Genomic DNA, 16,503 nt, shown 5'->3' on the forward strand with positions numbered 1-16,503 from the left:
CTAGTTAATTTATATTAGAAAAAATAATTCTAAATATAAATAAAAAATTTTAATAATTTGAATTAGATCAATAAAGTTTGTTAATTTTGTTTTTTATAATATAATTGAGAAAAAAAATTTTCAGTTGATTTTAGAATAATAGCGGATATGATAGGGTTTAAACTTCGTTCAAATCCTATTTTTAGGCTTAAACATTTCAATTTAAGCCCTTTTGTACTCTAAATTTTTCAACCCAACCTGCAAAATAAATTTATTTTCACTAAATATAATATTGTCATTTTACATTTCACATTAATGATACTAGATTCTTGTATGCAAAGGAGTAGATTTCGAATTTAAATCTTCATTTGTTTAATTATATGTATTCGTATTTTTATCAGCATAGAAATTATATATTAAGAGTACACTATATCAATTGGGATACATCTAAAAAGTTAGATTTTCACCGGGGTATGTACATATTTTATTTTTATGATTAAAATATCTAGTGGTTAAATTTAAAAAACGTATTATACCATACATATTTGAACTTGCAATTATAGGCAAAGTTTTTTTTTAATTCAAAATAAAAGATACACCAAAAATTACCAAAATGCATTTTTGATTGCCTTATTATTGGTCATGATTTTATTGGTAGATTCACTATTTTTTACTAGCCTTATCAATTCTTCCTAGATACGAAGTGTACATTCTTTTTTATTTTTTTTTGTCTATATAATTATTTTGTGTTTAACTTTATATAAATTTGTATCCATCTAACTTCATAAAATTTTATATTTATATATATTTTTTTATAAAATTGTGCAAACTCTTGATTCATTGTATGTTTCTCATCCTTAATTTTGTTTATATAATTATTTTGTATTTAATTTCACAAATTTCTATACCAACTTTCATAAATTTTTGTGTTTCTATTATTTTTATATAGAATTCTGCACTTTCGGTTTTATTTTTTTGTTTATCTTCGTTGACAATAAACATGAAAATGTTTGAAGAAAACACAGAAGTTTATAAACAATAACATAAAAAATAGGGCAATTTACATAAATAAATTGTTACACCTTTAAAATTACGCAAATGCATTATTTTTAAAATGAAGACGCAAATACATTGTTTCATATATTTATAGAAACCGCTACTGCCAGTAGCGGTTTACATAAACACAGAATCCGCTTCTGCCAGTCGCGGATTACATTCAAATGTAGCAGCACAGAAACCGCTAGAGCCTCTCGCGGTTTTTGTTTGTTTGGTGTTGGTCATAAACCGCTACTGCCAGTAGCGGTTTATGTGAATTGGAACACGTGTGTAAACCGCTGGAAACAGTAGCTATTTACGTTGAGAGAGAAAGAAATAAGTATATATTTTTTGCAATCATATAATTTATATAGATAAGAAATGAAGTAATTTTTAAAGAAAAAATGTATGCTTTAGTGAATTTTTTACTAAAAACAAATTATTTTATCATTCATGAGTTTTAGAAAGAATGAAAATAAAAAAAAATTAGTCTTAATTTATATATTTTAGTACTCTGTGAGTACTCACTATTTGATTTGCTATTTAGTCTCATTTTAAATAGTATATACCATTAATTTTTTGTTTTATAATTTTTTTAGATAAAAAAATTTAATTTATCATTTCACAGTATAATTTAAAAAATATAAATATGTATGTAATAAATTTTTTATTTGTATTTATTATTAGAAGTGAGACCAAATTACAAATAAAAAAATACAATACTCAAAGTATTAAATTATATAAACTAAGACTAATTTTTTTATTCTCATCTCTTTTAAAATTTATAAATAATAAAATAATTTATTTTTAGCCAAAAGTTCACTAAAACATATATTTTTTTCTTAAAAAATCACTTCATTCTCTTTTATTTATATCAACCATTCAAAGGAGATTCGGAGAGTTTGGAATATGGGGTTGTGTTCTTTGGTACTGATTTGCATTTGAGGTTCTAGCTAAATAATTTTTTTTTTATTTGTGCAACTTGGTTGTCTTATACTAAAAAATAAAAACTATTTGTATTTATAGTTGATTGATTAGATAAATAATAGTGATAGCATCCTAATTTTGATGAATAAAATAAAAAATATAAATATGCATGTAATAATTTTTTATTTGTATTTATTATTAAAATGAGACTAAATAGCAAATCATGAATGATAAACTATAAACTCAAATAATAGGTAAAATAAAATAGAAATTGATATTAGAAAATAAAAATGATAGGTAAAATAAATAAATTATAACATGCAAACTTGATTGACATTATAAAAATAAAATCTAACACCAGATGAAGAATTAACTAACAAAGTTATAACGGATTAAGCAACTAACTTAAAAATTTAATGACGCACTTCCCCTTTATTTGAATCTTAGAATTTGGACATCTCTACAAATATTTCAGAATCATGACACCAAAACCAATATCAAAGGATGTTGCAATTATTTGACCTTGTAGTCCACACCTACTAGGCTACATGTTATTATGAAAAGTTTAATTATATTAGAGAACAAATCTTTTGAAATTATTGTTTCATTTTAAATATTAAATTATAATTTTTTAATTTTAAATTATAATATAATTTAAATCCTAATTCCTCAAAAAGATAAAGATTAAACAAATTTATAATAAAAAATTAATTAATATTAATTAAATAAAAATAAATTCTAATTATTTATACTTATTTATTTAACTTAAGCACATTTTGTCGGCAATGTTTTGAACAAGAACAATGTTTAATTACATTAATGAAAACTAAATTACAATATAAAAAAACTAAATGAAAAATAAAGACATCTGAAATCAAAATTAATACAATCATATATGACTATATTGATTTTGATTATATATTAATATATTAACGGTCACATTCTTGTTAAGTATTCAACAGGGGGTTGGAAGCTAGGGATGCAAAGGTTTTACATTTAGCTTAATATTAAAGGTTTTTTAGTTTATTTGCTTTTAATATAGTTTCAGAATGCCATCTTAAAGATAAATCATGTTCAGGTCATAAATTGTTTATCCCTAACATATTTTGACAATATCTGGTTTTGCAGTGCAAGATAGAGTGGTTTCATTTTGGTTGTGTTGGTCTGAAAGAACAACCAAAAGGAAAATGGTATTGTTCAAATTGCGCAGCAACAAAAAATCGTCGCAGAGGCAAATGAGGTTTGACAGAAGAACAAGATTAATAGTAAAATGGGTGACTGTATATTGTTAATATGTTTAGAAGATGCAACTTTAATGTTTTCAGGGCCTTGAAACTTTGCATCACTGGCCGTCTTTGCATCTTACGTTATTGATCTTGCAAATGGAGCTATTATTTCGTTGTTAGGTCAAGCTTTCATAAAGAGAGGATATTTTTGTATAGATTTTGTGCAGAATGTAAACTAAAATTATTACAAAGTTTACTTGAATTATAGTTAATTCTCCTATTTAGTTGACCAAGAAACCATCCTTCATTTACTCTTTATATTTATGTAAAATACCATAACTACTTTTGAACTAGATGATACAATGTGGGAGAGTTCCTAGATGGTGAAAGTTATTTTGTGGTGTTTAAAGGACTAAGATGTTTCTTGAAATTGTCAACAGTTTCGAGCCTAATTTGTAAATATGGGGTTTTAAGCATAAGTTTTCAAATTCTCCCATGGTCTAATGAAGCAGGTAGGTGTTATTATCAGATTTTCTGCTACGTAACACCTACAATTATATTCATACCGGTATTATTATTATTATTTAAAAGATACAAAATTATTCTTAATTAAATACTAGTTAATTTATATTAGAAAAAACAATTCTAAATATAAATAAAAAATTTTAATAATTTGAATTAGATCAATAAAGTTTGTTAATTTTGTTTTTTTTTAATATATTTGAGAAAAAAATTTTCAATTGATTTTAGAATAATAGTGGATAGAATAGTGTTTAAACTTTACTTGACTTACTCAAATTTTATTTGTAGGTTTAAACTTTAAACATTTCGACGCTTTTGTATTCTAAATTTTTCAACTCAACCTGCAAAATAAATTTATTTTCACCAAATATAATATTTAGTCTTGAGATGGACATCACAAAAAGGAGGATGGAGCATGTCAGGGAGTCTGCATACGGACCACAGCAAGAGCCTCTTCAGTTGCCTCTACCAGAGATTCCGAAGATGCCTCAGGAAATGTACTTTTCTCGCCGTGACTATTGGGACCAATTGATTACATCTCTAAGGGAGCTGACTTCATTTGTGGATCAATTGATGATAGAGTACCAAGATCAATCTGCCATCCTTCATCAGATAAGGGAGGATCAGAGAAGCATAAGGAAGGAATAGAGGAATATGTGGGAGGAACAGCTGAGACAGGGGCGAGACATTGAGGAGCTCAAACGCTCCAGATGATTTCCTGGAGGGAGCAGTAGCCGCCGTCCCTGAGGTGGTCACGTTTCATTCTCCCTTTTGTCTATGTTATTTTTGTTTTCATTGTGCTTTATCTTATCATCTGTTTTCTCTTCTAGTGCATGATTACATTCAGTATTTTTGTCCTTTCTAGTGTTATTTTCTTTTCCTTGTTCGGTTATAAGATATTCTATGTATCCTTCATCAAGCTTAAAAGAAAAAAAATTATTAAAAAAAAAGCAGTGAATTACACAAGGTTTATCATAAGCTATTCCAATTACTTAAGATGTGATGGCCCTATCTTTTTTTCTGATTTTATGAATTAACTGTGCATAATTGATATTGAAGTTAAGCATATTGACTCTTAAAAGAACAGTGAATTTAGAGAAGTATTATTGATTCTCTGAAAAATAAAAAATATTGATTCTTAAAGAAAAAGAAACAGCAAAAAGAAAAAAATAAAAAGAAAAATAAAAATAAAAAGAAAAGGGTCCAAGGCTTTGAGCATCAATGGTTAGGAAGGTCAAAATTGGTATAAAAAGCTCAAATGAGTTGCTATCCCTAACTATATGCTTGTGGTGTGAAGGTGTCCAGTAAAAAGCTTGAGACTAAGTAGTTAAAGTCGTGATCCAAAGCAATAAAGAGTACGCTTAAGAACTCTGAGCACCACTGTCTGGGAATTTAAGCAAAGCTAAATTCGAATTCAAAGGGTTCCCCCAGTTAAGTGCTTGTGGCATTTATGTATTGATGGTAATACTTGAAAACAAAATGCTTAGAGTCACAGCTAGGCTCAAAAGAAGACCTTATGTATTTTTCTCTTCTTTAGTCCTAACTTGTTTTTGGTTGCTTGAGGACAAGCAACAGTTTAAATTTGGTGTTGTGATAAGTGGATATCTTATACGCTTTTTCATTGCATTTTCTTACTGTTTTAAGTAGATTTTATCAGGTTTTAATATGTTTTAATATGTTTTAGTGAAAAAATTCATATTTGGATGCTACTTTGAGTTTTTGTGTTTTTTCTATGGTTTTAGGGGATTTTTGGGTGAATTTTCCTAAATTGGCGAAGTCTTGTTTAGAGATGATGAAGAAAGGATAGCAGATGCTGTCAAATTCTGACCTCCGTGTATTCCAACGAGCATATCTTGTGCTACAAAGATCCAATTGACACGTTCTCAATGGCGTTGGAAAGCTAACTTCCAGAGCTCCTGCAATATATAATAGTATATACTTCTCTTCCAGATCACTACCCATAACTGGCGTTGAACGTCCACATCTGGAGTTCAATGCCCCAGAAGGACCAAGCCCAGCGTTGAACGTCCAACGCTGGCGTTCAACACCAGCCAGAGACCAGAAGACAGCACGTTCAACCTCCCTAATTGGCATTCAATGCCCATTCTCCAAGTTGAACACCAGGCTTGGACAAAGCACAAGACCAAAGTGGACCCAAAGTGGATTTTAGCACTCTTTATCTTAGTTCTGTTTATCTTTGTACTTTTTAATTTAAATTAACATCTTTTAGGGTTATCATCTCCTATTTAAAGAGGAGATCACTTAGGTTTAGGAATAACTTATCAATTCTTTACTATCAAATCTAAGTTTTTCTGTAAATTATGAGCAATTAAACCTACTGGTTAAGGATAGGAGCTCTACTTATTCCTATGGATTAATAATATTACTTTTCTATTTTAATATATATTTGATTCTATTCTATGATGTATTGTCGTTCTTCAGCTATATGAATTTGGGGTGGAACAACAGTACGATCCCTTATTCTACATGAGTTCTTGCGAGTCCTGATCCGAATAGTATTGAGCTAAAGCTTGAAAATACATCACCTGAACCAATAATTTATCTGGGCTAATTGGGATATGTGACATAAAATTCCATTAGTTATGGGTAATGAGGTTTCTGTGGCGCTAAGGCTATAATTTTGAGCATCATTCTCCGATCCGAAAGATCTGACCTTGTCTGTGACACTTTAAGTAGGATCAGCAGGAGTGTGAATTGCGTGCGCTTCATCTTCATTCATATTGAATGACCACTGACAACGGCGTTTGATATGAATTAGGGGAGATTAATTGACCACGACCCATGGCGTTAATCACTTACAGCTTTGCCATAGAATGAACCATTCATTGTTAAAATGGTTGGTAAGAAGCATTAATCCGGAAAGATAAGCATCTCTGAGGCCTTAACTGTTTTTATAAATTATCTTTTTATGAATCTTTAATTGCTTTTCTTTGCTGTTTTGTTTTATGCACCTACAACAACAACCACTATCTTTCTATTCGCCTGACTAAGATCTGTAGGATAACCATTGCTTGCTCAATCCAATAATCATCATGGGATCGACCCTCACTCACCTAAGGTATTACTTGGACGACCCGGTGCACTTGCTGATGAAGTTGTGCGAGTTCAATTTCGTGTACCAATTAACTAGTTTAATTTTGTTACATTAGGATAGTTAGAGATGCATGTTAGTTGAGTAGGTGGTTAGATAATCTGAGCTGGATAGTGGATTTAAGTTTGTTATGCTAAATGCTGTTGTTTGGACATGTTACTATTTCATTGTTTTCCTTGGTTTGTTGATGATTTCTTGATTTCCCTGTACCGGTTTGGTTTGTTTGATATTGCTGCTGATTTCTACTTTATTTGTCACTTGCCTAATTCATATGACTTTTGTGTTGTATGCCTGTTTGACTTGTCTTAAGTTCATAAGAGTTGATTTTGTTGTTTGTTTATATCCGGGAATGTCCAATTTACTACTGAAATGCCGCTGAAATTTTCTTGAAATTCGTGTTAATTGTTTCGGATTTGTTAATTTGGTTGGTGATCTGCTGCTTCAGTCTTCTTTGGTCACCAACGCAATTAATAAATGGCTCGGTTAGCATTTCTATTGTTTTCAGTTCCCTTATGTTATATTGCTTGATGAATTGCAACAAGGAGCTATATGACAAATTTCTGTGTCAAATAGACCCTTGTTGACCAATAGCCTTTGAACCTCCTTTATGTTTGGAATTTTCAAGGTTAGGCCAAAAATTTCATTTCTTTATGGTTTAACTTCAATTCTTTTCTCCTCAACCATTGAAGTTTATGTTCTCAATTTCTCTTTTTGACCTAATCTCGATTATTATTGATTGAGGTTCATTAAAGTTGTTAATTGAGTTGGTGAAATTGTTTACTTAGCCTCTTTTTCAATGGAATTACATGAATGGCCACATGTATATTCAATTTTCACTTAAGGCTTGATAATTTTGAATCCATATTGACATGCATACTTTCTTCTTCATTTGTTTTCATTGTACATGCATGTTGTCATTATTTCATCATACATGGCTCAATTGTATCAATGCTTGATGGTTCTTAGTTGTGAACTTATGATTTTCTCACTTTCCTTTTCAGGATGAGAAAACCTCAAGGAAAGAAACTGGCATCTACTTCTAAGAAGCCGGCTCCAAAATCTAAGAAGCCGGTTGAACAAGTCATTGTGATTCGGGATCCTGACTTAGCCATTCCAGCTCAAGACCCAGTTCGGTTTGCTAACAAGTATTGTGCTCGTCAGTATAAGTTATTTCAGGAAAAGAAGAAGTTAAATGTCGAGAGAGAGCTGTGGATGTATGAGCCACCCCGTGATCTCCGAGCATTAGTGGACTCTCATATTGAGAGCCGAGGGTGGAGCTTCATGGATAGAGAGTTGAAGGAGACGAATGTTCGGTAGATGATGGAGTTTTATGCTAATTTTCATAACGTCAACCTCAAGTCCGTCCTGGTTCGGGGAAAACAAATTTCTATCACCAAAGCGGCAATTGCTAACATTCTCCACATCCCACCCAAACTAAAAGGGCGATGTGCATATGCCAAGGCGCAAGTGGACCGCCAGTTGGGTACTTTGGACTGGGATAGGGTGCTGAAGAAGATAGCTGTTCCTAACTCAAAATGGGTCATGAGTGTGGAGAAGGTTTTAAACCAAATGGTTTTCCAGTCAAGCAAGTTACCTTTGATGCTCGGATATGGCAGCAACTACTAACGAGCTTTGCCATACCAACCACCCATGAGACCACTATTACATGGAAAATGGTTGTTTTGGTTTGGGCAGTTTTAGAAGAAGAACCGGTCAACTTACCTAAGATCATCAGGACTTCAATGTGGAGAGTACCGGTGTCCCTTAAGCGGAAGGCAGCCTTTCTAGTTATGGTGACTGAGATGATTGCCAAGGCCAAACTTGAGTGGGAGGCAAACGACTACACACTAACGCTACCCAACAAGGATTTGTACATCCCACATGGAGACTGGCTAAAGGATTACCCCAGTTGGGCTGATGGGAAGAAGAAGAGGAGAAAGGTAACCATTGGGGAATCAAACTGACCAATAGTAGCATCATCATCCGGTCTTCGTGGTCCCATGACCCAAGAGTTAGGCCTCAAGATTCTAGAGCGGCTAGAGCGCTTAGAGAGGTGCTTAAACAAAAAATATGAGAACATCAAGCTACAGAATAGAGATTGGCATCCGATGATCGAGACATTGGACACACCTGAAGAGCAGTCAGAGGAAAAGGATGCAGCTCAGGGAGATGGCATTGAGGCATCTCCGCCGGCCGAGCACGAGGCTGAGACTGGAGCCAATGGTGTTGAGGTATCTCCACCGGCCCAACAACCTGCTGACCAGCCTACATCATCACCTCAGGGAGCTGAGGGCGTTGATCACCCGACTTTCCCTTCTCACGGAACTTCTAGCTGAGCACCGAGGACGGTGCAGTTTTCAAAGTGTGGAGAGGTCGTCTAACCGGCAGTTTTTTTGTTTTGTTTTGGGTGATGAAACTCCATGCACATCTCAGCTTATTTTTCTGCCTATGCCTTATTAGCTTTTGAGTATTTTGGGAGCTTTAATAGTTTGAACTGCTTTAGGTATATTTTGATGTTTATTGCTCTTTCTTGAAGCTTGACTAGTTTCTTTTGAGTATTTTGGATGCTTTAGTAGTTGAGTTGCTTGAGGTACATTTTGATGTTTATTACACTTTCTCTCACTCTTGTATATATGCCTTTCCGTTTATTATGTCTCTAGTTTAATTGTAGATTGTGATGAGAACTAGTTGATTGCACCTAGTTGAATTCCTAGATGTGCGATGAAGTGGTATTGTTTGGAAATAGGTATTTAACTTCGGAATTTTGAAAAACTTGCATCCAATCACAATTGCATACATATACATATACATATGCAAGAATAAGTTTGATCAAATTTTTTAGGAGCATATCTTAAAAAAAAAAGAAATAATAATAATAATAATAATAATAATGTTTACATATAGAAGTACATATATATAAACTTTATTTTCTTTAGAATAATCCAGAAATTTGATTTGAGTAAAAGAAAATTTTCTTATGTAAACTTGCTTGGGAAAATATATTTTGTGAAGCTTATTTGATGAGCTAGAATATATTAACATGTGATTTTTGAGCCTTATTGCATGTGATTGCATTATACAATCACTAATTCATTCCTTGAGTTTCTCTCTCTATGATGGTGATCTTTAATTTGTTCAATTCTTTGTCTATTGTTCCATGTACACATGCATTTATATGATTGAGGCCCTCTTTTCAATTAACCTACTTATCCAAATGGCCACACTCTTTCTCTACCCTTGCTAACCAATTTGAGCCTCAATGAACCCTTTTGATTCTTAATTTAGCATGTTACCAACCTTAAGTGAAAAACTATTATATATGCACCTAATTTGGATCTTTGATTGATTTAAGTTGGTGAGGTTGTGTAATAGGTAAAATGTGGAAAATTAAGCATATTGGTAGATAGAAGTGACTTTTGATTTCTCATTGTAAAAATCTTGGAATTCAGTATATGTCATGCTTTCAAGGATTGAATCATATGCATTAGCTCTTGCAAGGTTCTGAAAACCGGTTTGGATTGGCCGGTCGAATCGATTAAACTGTGAATCATGGAGAAATACGGCTTGGGCAAATAGCAAAACCGGAGATTTCAGAAATCGGGGTTGAACCAATGAACTGGCCAGAAACCGGTCAGTCAAATCGAACTGTGACCCGGCCAGTTTTTTGAATGAATAGCCAAATGTTGTCGTTTCAACCTCTGCACTTAGCCAATTAGCCCTAACTCCAACCTGATGCCCAGATCCAGCTTCCAGAAGTCTAGAATGCCTCTCTGGCTCTCTCACACGACAGGGCTCCTCCCAATACTTATTTTGTCTGAGTACTTTTGGGGTGGGGGAATTAATAGAATGAAAAAGCATTTGGCGAAGACATGTGGAGATATTAAGAAATGTTCTAAGGTCCCTTATGACGTAGAAAAATAAATGGAAGGATTATTAAAAGAAATTCAGAAAAGTAAAAGTAGTAAAAGAAAAGTAAGTTTCAATAAAGAGGATAGTGATGAGATTGAGGATGCAATTGACAAAGCAACAGTGCAAGAAGAACAACAAACTTCGAGTCAGTTACCAACTAAGCAGGTGATTGGAGGCGATCCCAAAAAGAAAGAAAAAACCATTATTCCTCCTATATTTGAAGAGTATCTTTGAGCACAAAATGGATTTACAAGCATTGGTTGTTGATACACACTTTACCGGACACAAATTAGGAAGGAGTGCTAATGGTAGAGCTGTGAGTGCAATTATCCTAGACAATAAAATTTGGGATGATTGTTTTACTGCATGCAGAATTGTGAGTCCGTTGATTAAATTACTAAGGTTGGTAGATGCCGATGATAAACCATCATTGAGAATTGTTTATGAAAGTATGCTGAGGTCAGAAAATGGAATCAAAGAAATGTTCAAGCATAGTAAGACTGCATATCAACCTTAGATAGAGATTATCAACTCAAGATAGGACAAACATTTGAAAAAAAATCTTCATGCAACGGCTTATTTCTTGAATCCTGCTTGCTTTTTCGGTGAAAATTATAAAGAAGTACCTGATGTCATGCGAGATTTACTTGATCTTGTTACATTGCATTGCAAGGTTAATAATTTAGATTCAGTTGAGGCAATGAAAGAAATACACTTATATAGAGATCGAAAGGAAAGCTTTGATAGGCCTGAAGCTTTTCGAGTTGCAAAAAAACTTCAACCTGGTAAGAGTATCTGTTTGATAATTACTTTTTTTAGTTATTTTATGTTTTCATTTCCTTAATTTGATAACTAATAGTTAAGCTATGGTAACTTGTAGATGAATGGTGGAGATTGTTTGGTGGTTCTGCTCCATGTTTATAAAGCATAGCAGTTCACATCCTTAACCAAGCATCTGCTTCTTCGGGGTGTGAAAGAAATTGGAGTCTTTTTCATCAAATTCATAAAAAAAGGAATAGATTGGAGCATGATAGGCTAAGTGATATTGTGTATGTTACATATAATTTACATCTTAAATTCAGGTAATATATATTCCATCCTTTCATTTCATATCATGAGATTTTGTGTAGTTAATATACTAGGCTTATCATATATTGTATTTAATTTGTTAGGACGGAAAGACAAAAAAGAAAGCAAAAGGTGCAATATGATCCAATCGATATTGAAGTATTGATTTGGTTGACTTTTGGGTGATAGAAGAGGTTGTTGAAAAAAGCCTGATCTTCCAAATAATATTGAAGACTTGCTTTGTGAGTATTATAGTTTATTGTCTGATCATTTATTACAATAGCTTTAATCTTTAATTAATTGATAATGTGTTATATATTTTGTTAGATAAGATTGATGCTGATTTAGATCAAGGTGGTGGTGGTGGTGGTAGTAGTAGTACATTTTATGCTGCACCACTTGATTTTTCTGGTCCAAGTAGTGGACATGAAGGTGATGATATCAACGAAGCAAATCTGCAACAAGTTATAGCGGATTTTGATGATTGATAACAAACTTGAATCAGTTGGATGTTGGCATCTTATGTTTATGTTTGATTTGTTGTTTTTGTTATTTGACTCTTGAGTTTATATTTGAATGAGATCATAACATTCTGGTCTATGTAGTACTTTTAATTTGGACGATACTCTAAGATAGTAAGATTTATATTAGACTATAAATATGTTTTAATGTGTTTATTTATATTTTATTTATTATTTTATTATAAAATAGTTTTTTTCGGTTCAACCACCGTCGAATCGATTGAACCTATAAACCAATAAATCAGTAGTTAGAGCGATTCGATGACCGATTCGGTTTTCAAAACCTTGATTGTAACATTCGCTTACATAAATATTATGATATTACCCTTTATTTTATTTGTTCATTTATTTACTTTGTGACGGTTTGTTCGATGTAACCATACTATAGATCAGATATTGTAATTTCTCAATGCTATTGCTATGGTGTCTAAAAATATTGGACTATGCTACATGTACCAAACTCAGCCACTAGTATAAAATACATGTTGGAATATGAATACACATTAAAAATAAATTAAACTACACATGTATTTATATACAAATACATTAGTGGCTGATTTTAGTGTACAAATAGTATTTTTAAAAATATTTGCCTAACTTACTAAAAAAGTTAAAAATTAATATTTAATTTTAAAAATATAAAAATAAATAATTATTAAATATTCAAAATTTTAATTTGTCATAAAAAATAAGTTAAGGCAAATTATAGATACCATAGAATTCATGTTTCTCTATTTACTAACGTAATATTTTACTACTTGCTAACGAGCTGTAACTTAAACGATATAATCTTCCCATACTCATCTAGAGGTCACGAGTTCAAATCTTCTTATCTTTGACTTAAAAAAAAAAAAACATATTGTACTACCCTCTAAAGCAGGCAGAACTAGACTATTCCACTTTAAAATTTACTTGAAAGATGACCATCTTATTCAACTCACTATTTGTATGTTTATATTTGAATTTATATATATGTTATAAACATTAAAAAACAGTTACTATGTGATTTTATATATTTATAAATATTTGACATATTTTTCTTTTGTTGTAAATTAGTTTAATTACATTATTATTTATAAAATTTGACCATAAATATTTTATATTATAATTATAGTATTTATAAAGTTTGATTGTTAAAAAGGAGATTAGTATTTTTTTTAATTCTAATGTGAACCAATAATATCCGAATTTTTCTAATTCATAAACAACACCACAACAACATTAATAGAAAAAAGATAAGATAGTTTTAGGGTAATAAAATATTGTAATAAGAATCATAAATAAATGTATTGATGAATAAATGTAATATTTCATTTTTGATATTGTAATATAGAAAATATTTCATTTAAATTGTAAGAAGAATGATAAATAAATATATTGATGCATCCACGGTTGATTTTGTGTCTATGGAGCTTGTACTTGTTTTTTAGATTATCGATCTTGTTTTTCTACTGCTGTCATGTAGGATATTCCGTTAATTGTTATGTAGAACATTTTGTTAATTATTTAACTTTGACCTCACAGTAAGGCTACATTGAAGCTAAATAAAATTTTTTTGGATTCAAATAGGACACTTTAAACCTTAAAAACCAAAACAGGATTACACCAAAACATATTACCCGATAGATTTATTTTACGATCCTGCTAGAGAATTAATTAAGGATGTAGCCAATTGGAGTCAATTAGTTGAAAACAGGTTCATTACAAAAAAAAATAACTCGTCACTACCTTAATTTTTCGAAGTTTGAAATTAAAAATAAGAGGAAATTGATTGAGTTGATTTATATTATAATTACTTTCCTAGATTTTTTTATTTTAATATTGTCTGAAATAAGAATTACCTAAATCTAATTTATATAGTATTCTTTCTATAAGAAAAAACTTTCAAAATCAAAATTGTAACTGCCCAAGGCAGTAAAACAGATAAAATTTGATCTAATAATCTGAGTATTGTATAAAATTTAAATTCTAACAATGCTTTAAATATTTTGTAAATGTAGTATCAAAAATAAAATATTTTGTAATCTCACTCCCATTTTTAAATATCATTCCACAGTACACACATGATTTTTATCATTATATATACAATATTCATTCTATGTGTTTTTTTTTTCTCTAATATTTAGACTAACTTGGGACTTACCAAATATATGGTAAAATAATAAATGATATTTTACAAGATAAAAGAAAGTAAAATGGGTGGAAGGTAGGACGGTAAAAGTGATGGTAACTGGTGAGGGTGCACCGATCGAACTCATTCATGAACATAGATAGAAAGATAATAATCATATCCATGTCACGCTGTTGTATATTTGAGGTTTCAACAAAAAGACATGTCACCCATGCTTGCAAAGTTGCATCACTGTTTCTTGGTTGATAGTCCTTTTGACAAAATCGTGATCTGGATCTAATTTTATTGAAGAAAATAAGATTGAAGTAGAAGAAGAAGACTCAAAGAAAGTGAATTTGTCATATAAACAAATACAAAACCTAAAATTGAAAAAAAATCAGAGGGTACATATTGTTATCCACTATTTATAGCTAATATGGTAAATAAATTAACTTTGGTTATAAGGTAATTACTATTGCTAGCTTTAACCTCTAATCAAAACAAACTTTTCCATCATTCTAACTAAAGTTATAAAAACAAATACTATCAAAAAATTATTCAACCATAATCAGTTATAGCTTGCTTTTGTGAGCCATTAGATACCCGTTTAATATCATCTCCAACATCCTCCCTCAAGTTGAAACTGATTGAATTAGTTACAAGTTCAGCAACATTATTATCATCCTCCCTTGAATTAAGACTTGTTGAAACCTTTAACCTCTTATCATCTACAAAATATCCTCCCTCAAGTGGGGCGTATAAGTCAAGCATGCCCAACTTGAAAGGTAAAGGTTTAAAGACACCCGGTGAAAACGCTTTAGTAAGTAAATTAGCCGTTTGATGAGCTGATTTAATAGGTAGCAATTTCAGCACCCCTGTTTGATACTTTTTACGAACAATGTGATAATCTACTTCAATGTATTTGGTTCTTTCGTGAAAGACCGGATTAGCTGCAATATACAGCGCAGATTGATTGTCACAATAGAGATTGATTGGCTGAGAATAAGATACATGGCAGTCATTAAGAAGATAAAGAAGCCATTGACCTTCCCGAGTTGCTTGTGCCATGGCACGATATTCAGCTTCTGAGGAAGAACATGCTACAGTTGTGTGCTTCTTACTCTTTCAAGACACTAATGAAGAACCTAGGAAAAACAATACCCAGTTATTGATCAACGAGTATCGGAACAAGTTGCCCAATCCGAATCAACATAACCAGTCAATTTGATATCATTATTTGAAGAGAAGAAAAGACCCTTAGAAGGAGATTTCTTGATATATCGAAGAACATGTAGTGCTGCCTTGTAATGGTCATCAGTTGCACAATCCAAAAATTGGCTGAGCTTCCTAACTGCAAAAGCAATATCCGGACGAGTATTGGTGATATATAGGAGTCATCCGAGCAGTCTTCTATATTGTAATGGATCTGGTAATCTTGTGCCACTCTCCTTAGAAAGTTTTCCATTATATGGCATAGGAACTGAAGCAGGTTTAGCTTCCAACATACCATATTTCTCAAGCAAATCAAGAGTGTACTTACGTTGATACAAAGCAATTCCTTTGGAACTACGAGCAACTTCCATTCCAAGAAAGTATTTCAACTGGCCTAAGTCATTAATACTAAATTCAGCATCAAGAGCCCTTTTAATAGCTTCGATTTCAAATAGATTATCTTCAGATAAAACAAGATCATCAACATAAGCAATAATAATAGCCAAGCCAAGCTTAGTATGCTTGATGAACAGAGAATGATCATGAGGAGACTTGATAAAACCATGTTGTTGAAGAAAACCACTTAATCTTAAATTCTATTGATGGCTTGCCTGTTTCAAGCCATATAAAGAACGATTCAACTTACAAACAGCACTATTTGGAATATCGAGACCTTGGGGAGGTTTCATATAAACCTCTTCTTGCAACTCACCGTGCAAGAATGCTGTATTAATGTCTAATTGGTGAAGTTTCCAGCCATGGACAGCAGCAAGATTAAGAATCAGTCATAAAATGGTAATTTTTACAACTGGACTGAATGTATCAAAGTAATCAAAGCCAACTCGTTGACCAAAACCTTGAGCCACCAGACGTGCTTTGTGG

The sequence above is a fragment of the Arachis hypogaea genome, chromosome 3 (assembly GCF_003086295.3).
Source record: "Arachis hypogaea cultivar Tifrunner chromosome 3, arahy.Tifrunner.gnm2.J5K5, whole genome shotgun sequence".
Classification (NCBI taxonomy): domain Eukaryota; kingdom Viridiplantae; phylum Streptophyta; class Magnoliopsida; order Fabales; family Fabaceae; genus Arachis; species Arachis hypogaea.